Here is an 8719-nt window from a genome sequence, read left to right as displayed (position 1 = left end):
CAGAGACATGTAGCACATAGTGAGCATTTAATACCAAAACTGCTCACATCAGTGTTTGGACCTGAGACATACGTGCATAAGCATTGCCAATTTAGCAACTTTGTAGCTTGATTTGGTGACTTTTTTAGACTGCATTAAAAACTTTACTTCAAAAAAAGAGTCCAGCGACAAATCTAACAAATTTGACGCCATTGTTTCCAACAACCAATCACTGATCACCATTGTTCCTATCAACCAATCACCGATCACCATTGATCCTAACAACCAGTTACTGATCACCATTGATCCTAACAACCAATCACTGATCACCATTGATCCTAACAACCAATCACTGATCACCATTGATCCTAACAACCAGTTACTGATCACCATTGTTCCTAACAACCAGTTACTGATCACCATTGTTCCTAACAACCAATCACTGATCACCATTGATCCTAACAACCAATCACTGATCACCATTGATCCTAACAACCAATCACTGATCACCATTGATCCTAACAACCAGTTACTGATCACCATTGTTCCTAACAACCAGTTACTGGTCACCATTGTTCCTAACAACCAATCACTGATCACCATTGATCCTAACAACCAGTCACTGATCACCATTGATCCTAACAACCAGTCACTGATCACCATTGTTCCTATCAACCAATCACTGATCACCATTGATCCTAACAACCAATCACTGATCACCATTGCTCCTATCAACCAATCACTGATCACCATTGATCCTATCAACCAATCACTGATCACCATTATTCCTAACAACCAATCACTGATCACCATTGTTCCTATCAACCAATCACTGATCACCATTGTTCCTAACAACCAAACACTGATCACCATTGATCCTAACAACCAATCACTGATCACCATTGTTCCTATCAACCAATCACTGATCACCATTGTTCCTAACAACCAATCACTGATCACCATTGATCCTAACAACAAGTCACTGCTTTTCAAAAACACATGGACACCACGTTCATTGCATCATGACCAATCCTGCAAAGAGGCCATAAGGTCACCGTGATCACCATAGCGACAGCGTTTAGCGTGGAATCTTACAGTCTGACTAATCCTGCGCAGAGGGTGAAACAATCTGCTCTCCGTCATTTAGAGCGACTGCATGACGCAAATCTGCAATAACACTCACTGCTTTGTAGATGTCCAGAGGGTCCAAATAACCAATTAGGTCTCATTCCTTTAACACAACACATTCCTCTCTCTCTCTCTCTCTCTCACACACACACACACACACACACACACACTTCATCTCCCATCACGCTTTTCCACTGTCTCTTGAATTCCTATGCCACGTCCGTCTCTTTCTCTCATTCTTATTCCTCTCTCTCAGCCTTCGTCTCTCATTGTTATTCTCATTTTCTCTCTCAAATAGCCCATGTCTCTCTCTCTCTCTCTCTCTCTCTCACACACACACACATACACACACACAATCTCTCTTTTTCACTCTCAACACCTTTGCCCTCGAGTTCAATATTTGGTTAGTGAGTCAGTTCTCTTATGTTAAATTCTGTTGTTGCTTTGCTGCATTTAATGATGCAGATGCAGTCCTGTCATCATGAAATTTCATTCACGCAGTTCACACACACACACACACACACACACACACACACACACACACAAACATACACACGCACCAGGTCACTGCATGTTGTATTGTAAAACACAATCAGCCAATAAATACTACTACTACTACTAATAATAATCTACTTTAATTGGATGTGTAATGACTGGGTTACTGAAAAACATGGCCGCCATCAGTCAATCAGTTTTCAGCAGGAATTTCACAGGGTTAGCATTGACTGACCATGACAAAACCTGAACAATATGTTCATCTGTGTGATCTGACAAGAACTGGCCACTAGGGGCACTATTTGTGAAGAGTGCTTGGACCCCGTAAATCTCTGATTGTGGCTATACTTGTATCTAAAATTAATTGACACCTTCTGACGAATCAGAACTGAGAATTCAATAGCGCTGTGGTATAATAAATGGTAATTTGCACTATTACTACTACTAAAAATTAATAATAAAGATAAACTGGACAAGTGATATGGGATGGGGTAGCAGCTGCCACCTCCTCAGAAGCACTTGTCACCCCATTGGACGGCCCGCTTCCACAGCTCCTAAAATATGACGCAAAATGGTGTAATAATGATGTGACTAGAAAAACACCTGTAACACCATCCACAACTCATTTTGTCATTGTATATCGTTATTATTCCAATGCTGGAGGTGAGTGCGATGGAAATATTCAGTTCACAAAAAGTGAGCAATAAATGCATACTTAATTAAATTCTGTAGCAATAGAATATAGCTATCTACTAAGGAGTGCGTTCAAGTCATGTCGGAATTACGGTAACTTAAATTTTTCAACTTGAAGAAGTCTTTCAGACATTCATCAAACTTGTAATTGCTGGCTGAGAACTTGGAACTTCTGGAAAGCTCAGTGAATGTGTAACGTCATGACTGAAGCATTCTAGCATATTAGCCATACATTAGGACCTAGCGGCGATCTTTATAGTATAACGATCAGAGAGTTTGGATCGATGCATTTAAAAGACAATGACTGATATGAATCAAGGACAGATAACTGGTGTGTAAAATATAATTCAATTCAAAGTAAAGGTAAGCCTAAACAAAGTTGGTCACATATCCATCGAAAGCTACTAAATTGAATCATATCATATCGTATCATATCATATCGTATCGTAGCAGATTTGCCAAATATCTAATTGTTGAAACAATTTTATATCGTATCTTTCTAGATTCAGTGATATTGTCAAATATTGAATCGTTGCCTTAAGAATTGAAATCATATAATATCGTACCAGATTCAGTGATATGATCAAATGTCGAATCATCGCATTAAGAATTATAATTGTATCATAGCGGATTCAGTTGCATCATCAAATATCAAATCGCTGCCTTAAAAATTTAAATTGTATCGTATTGTATAGGATTCAGTGGTACCTTTGGTACCTTATAACTATTGAATCATCAAATTTTCAATCAGTGCCCTATGAATCGTGTCATAGCAGATTCAGTGATATCATCAAATATTGAATCTTTGCCTCAAGAATCGAAATATCGAAATATTGTATCGTATCATAGGAGACGTAGTAGTATCGTCAATTATCAAATCATTACCTAAACAGTCGAATTTGTATCATATCATATACTATCAGGTTAACTGGTATCGTCAAATATCGAATCGTTGCCTTAAGAATCGAAATCATATCGTCTTGTGTGGAAGCCTGAGGTTAACACCCCTGCCCTGTACTTGCTGATACGCATCTGGGTCATTCGAGATCACTGATTTTATTTTATCCCTAAAATCTGAAATGAACAATCATTTTTGTCATTTCCGAAATGAAAAATGAATGAACGGAATATACACAGTCCATGCTGTCAATTACAACTCTATTCATCACACTTCAACACACAGCAGAATAGACTGTGAATACAGATTGATGTAAGCATATTTTAGTTGCTATATTAAAAACGTTGTATGGCCTTAGGCAATCCTGTCAGAATTGCACAGTGGACAAATTTGCATTGATGCAAATGAATCAAATAAGAGTTTCGTACTGTGAAACCGAGTCTGGAGTCCCAAAGCACTGCAGCACTGAGATCATTATAAAATGCTGATGAGTGTCACTTTAAATGGTGTTTCTGGTAGTCGCAATGTTCCTGAATAGTTTTTTTTTCTTTTTTTGGGGTGGGGGGGGTGGGAGGGGGGGTGTAAGAGGGGTATTTCAGTCATATTGCTCATGGCCATGCATAAATAATAAAAATCCAAATCTTCTGGCAATTCAGTAATCAACATAAAGCCATAATTGCACATGTTTAAAAACATTACTGAAAGGTTTATGGTTTATTAATGCACTCGTTCTAATATATCGTTTCTATAGTAACAACTCATTCAGAGGTGGACTCTATGAGTGGATGCTCCACATAAACAAAAAAGTGTGTAATTATTGACTTTTTTTGAGGGTATGTTTATTTAACATTTATGGAAGGAGTCTCCAGTGTCAGGGCTTTGTATCAGTAAGACGTAAAGCTGTAACCATAAGTTTTCCGAAATGGGAATGTAAATAAATAAATCAATAAAAAATAAGAGAAAGCAACACAAACATAAGCTGAATGTAAGTTATCAACATCAGCATCAACAAAAACCACAAAAGGTTAATTTTGGTCCTACGTAAATTGTTAATCCTAAATTAGGCTACTTTTGCAGATGACAAAATAATCTAATATTCTATAATCAATAATGTAATATACATATTTTGAGTTATTGTTAATAAGACAGAATGATTTGAATTAGTAACATTTAAAACAGGCCAATTTTGACTGATCTAAACAACTAAAAATCAATAATTATTAGTTAAATGGATAATTTTGAGTTAATAACAATGAAATTATGCTCTTTTTGACTTAGCAACAATGAACCTAGGCTCATTTTACATTATTAACAATAGAATTGTCTTCATTTCATGTTAACACAAAGGAAATCATGTTATTATTAGTTATCAAATTAAAGTGTGCGGGGAAAATAAAACTTCCTAGTACACACACATCAGGTTTTCTGTCTTTGTGAGGACCTTCCATTGACATAACTGTTATAATGAATTGCTTTATCTAATTAATGCTACACTTAACCCTAACGCTACCTCTGACCTTAACCTCAGTAGCCAGAAGTAAATATTTTTGCTGTCTTAGATTTTCAAATTAAAGCTGTTTTATGAGGACCAGGTGATTGCGAGGACATTTGACGCCATCCTATCATTGTGAGGACCCCGGTGTGGTTTGCTCAGTCATCCACCCAGTGAAGACTTTTGGTCCTCATAAAGAGCTGAATATGTGTACTTACATAAACACACACACTCACACACACACACACACACACACACACACACACATGCGTGCACACACCGATTTTGATGTCATCATTTAGAGGAGCTGCGAACCAAACTTGCTATTGAAGCTGGTTTAGATCATGCAGGGTCTGACAGGCTATAAAGGGCAGCGCCACAAAGCCGATTCCTGCTCTAATAAGAAGCGGAAAGGATGCTTTGTATCTCGTGACCTTTTCAAGCTGTCTCTCTCTCTTTCTCTCTCTCTCTCTCTCTCTCTTCGTCTCAGTATATTCCAAGCCTGTCAGTTTTACAGATCAGCTACATTACTGCAGCGAGAGACACAATATCAGTGCTGCAGAACATTAATCTGAGGATCACTCTACTCCCTGACCAATCTCGCTCTCTCTCACTCTCTCTTTCTCTCTCTGTCTCTCTCTCTCTGTCTCTCACTCTCACTCTGATCGTATCTGTCAGCGAGGCTTGTTACAGTAAACAGCCTTTTTCATTTATTTTGAGTTTTATTATTCACACAGGTTGAACTTTCCACTTGCCTGGAAACAGACATTCATGTGAATCTTTCCAACATGATGGAAGTCAAGAAACATCTGGAAAGAAGGCGGGGGGTAAATGGATGATTGATCAAAGCATCGGGGTTGTTGTTAGGACATGTGCCTTTTGTGTCATGATGTAATGAGAATTAACGCAGAGTGAATAAAATGATGTGAGGCAGATGGAGACGCTTTAGTAATGCCTGGGTGTGGGTGTGGCTGTGGTATCGTGTGTGTAGTGGTGTGTATCGCAGGTGCATTGTGACAGCGCAGTGTGTCTTGGTGTGTGTCTGCCTGCTGTGTTTGTGCGTGTGTTTGTGTGTGTGTGTGGAAAAGTTTCAGTCATCTTTGAAGCTGGGGTCGTAATAAGGATATCGTCCAAATGGGTTGAAACTTTGGAAGCTGATCTGTTTCCGCATCACTCTCTTTAGCTAGATATGAAATGAGAGCTTTTTTTCCTTTAAGTGGTTAAATACTTCCTTGTATACATGCGTGTGGTGCTTCATTGCTCGCATCACTTGCCTTTGTGTGCGTGTGTATGTGTGTGTGTGTGTGTGTGTGTGTGTGTGAAAGTGTATTTTTGTACAAAACCAAGTGTACGCATCTGTGTATTTCCATTTGTGAAAGTTTCTCTTTGTGACAGTGAAATGTTGAGTGTGTGTATGTGTGTGTGTGTGTGTGAGTGTGTGTTTGTGTGTGTGTGTGAGACAGCGATGAGCAGGTGGTTCTTTAACAGCGCTCCTGAGGAAGCCGTGACTGGAGTCTCTCCCTGTGTGAAGTGGAGCTTCATAGCAGTGTGTGTGTGTGTGTGTGTGTGTGTAAAACAACGGCCCATCAGCGCAGATGGAGTGTGTGACAGCGTGCTTCAGAAAGTCAATTAACACAGCGCTGACATCGAGTGTCGAGGCGAGCAGGGCTGCAGGCGCCGATAAACCAGCAAACACACACCATGAAAAGTGCATTCCAAACCGATATCCATGTAAGAGTCGAGAATTTTTCAGAATGTGGGAAGTTTTCATTTCAGAGGAGTGTTTGATGGATGGATTGAGTGCTTTTTGGATTAGCTTTCTCTATAGAGAGGTCAAGTAAGGGCTGAGCAGGACCTCGACTTGAAGAAATGAACTCTATTTGCACAATAGGTTGATGATATTTACATCAAGGAGAAAGAAATAATCTATCGCTGAGGATTCGAGAGAATCGACCAATCACCAGTTTGGTACCGGGCCAATGTGATTGATTGACATGAAGCCTCCTCATTCTAAAAAGTGTCATTTTGAAATTTAAAAAAAAAATTGCTGGGGGGAAAAAAAAATGGCATATGCAAAATTTAAAAGTGGAACTAAGAAAATAAATAAAAATAGTTCAACTTTGTTAATTTGGAAAGCAAAATTTTATTATCAAATCTAATTTGAAAATATTGATAATCTCATTACGGTGAGAATGCGCTGGTATTTTACAATCGGATTATATATTTTATTCAATTATTTAGTTATTTAATTATGTTTGTGATCACTTTCCTCCTCCAAAGGATACATCAATGTGGTGTGTGTGTGTGTGTGTGTGTGTGTTGGGGGGTGTATGGTTGGGTGTGGCTCTGATTCTGAAATTATACAATGACACAATGAATTAAGGATGCACGTAAACCATTATTCAATTTGACACGATTTAGAAGTTGTTAGAATCAGGGCCGCTTCTTCAAGGTGGATAAGAAAATATGCTACATAAATTTCACACTATTTTGGGTGGATGCCAGATAGTACAACTTACCAGAATTTGCCTCTTCCATTTCTTTCTTTCTTCTTTTTGTTTCTTCTTTTTGTCTCTCTCTCTCTCTCTCTTTGGAGTGGCTTTAATACTCCATAAACATTTTGACGTGTGAAAAACGTGTGTGTGTTGTTACTGTAAGTTACCTACCACTTTTCAGCAGTGTACCTGAGAGACCTGTTTTAAAGCTGAAGGGTGGGTGACACCAAATAATCAATTTGATGTAGAAACATTTCCTTATTTTTGAGCCATCTTTGCTTTTGTTCAGTGCAATACGTGAGAAGATTTGCACCAAAATTTTACACCAAAATATGGCCGGACAGCATAACAAAAAAAAAACTCAACTTACTGCGTTGTATCCGGTTTGCCCTTTTTGAAAGTCATGATTTAATGTCTCAGAATCACAGAATTATTCTTCTTATAATTCCAAGGTCTTGAGTTATCAGATGCTGTGAGGGCTTTAGGTGAAGCGTGTGATGCTGAGACCCTGACCGTATAATGAACAGCAGTATATTACTCCGAGCACGGCTTGTCCCCGTGCGCTGCGTCGACAATGCGGCAGGACATCAAAAATATATATCTGTAGACCTTATCTTTTTTTTCAGTATAAACACAAAGTATCACCCTTTAACCTGCACCTTTAAAGAGACTGCACTACAAGCCAAAAATCATTTTATCAGCTTTATGTGATGAAGCTGATTCACTTTTAAGAGGACGTCCCAAAGTGTTTTATTCCTCTTATATCACAACAACTTAACAAACAATTACATGGTTTGATTGATTAAAGAACAACACATTGTATTTTTATCCATTTATAGTTACATTCAATGCTACAGAAAGAAGTTCGTCCCTGTTCTCAGTTATATTACACTCTCTTTTTTTCTCTCCTTGAAGTTAATAAGACAAATGTTGTGTTACCGAGAAACAGCAAAACGTAAACTCCCACGGTGGAAAATTGTTACCAAGCACTGACACTGGAGGCTCCTTCCATAAATGCTACAAATGGAAATGGAAACTTTAATCTCAACATTTTCTTTTAGAAAAATAACAACTTTTTTTAACAAGTTGTTACTCTAGAAACATATTATGTATAATACTGTATTAGATCAAGCACATTACACCTTCTGACCAATCAGAATTGAGAATTGTTTATCACGTTCAGAAGGGGAGGTGCGAAGTTTTAATGTAATAAAATGAAAAACATGCTAAAAGTCTTGTTAGTGAAAAAAAAAATTTTGCACATATTTTTGTCATATATTTTGTCCTAAGGGTATGCAAACTTTTATAATATATAAATTATGCATTATCATCAGAGGACGTGTTAAACCTTTAAAAACAGGGTGTGTTTTGGAAGAACACACACAGCACGTGTCGCTCATTAACAGTCATCCTCAGTAGTCAACGCAACACAATAACGGGTGATTAAAATACAAAAATAACAAATAATGATCACAAATTTCATGCCTTTGCGTGCAGACATTTCTCCCTCCAGGTTACAGAATGTACAAAAAGAAAACT

The sequence above is a fragment of the Pangasianodon hypophthalmus genome, chromosome 13 (genome assembly GCF_027358585.1).
Source record: "Pangasianodon hypophthalmus isolate fPanHyp1 chromosome 13, fPanHyp1.pri, whole genome shotgun sequence".
Lineage (NCBI taxonomy): Eukaryota > Metazoa > Chordata > Actinopteri > Siluriformes > Pangasiidae > Pangasianodon > Pangasianodon hypophthalmus.
Note: the sequence above shows the minus strand (reverse complement) of the source record.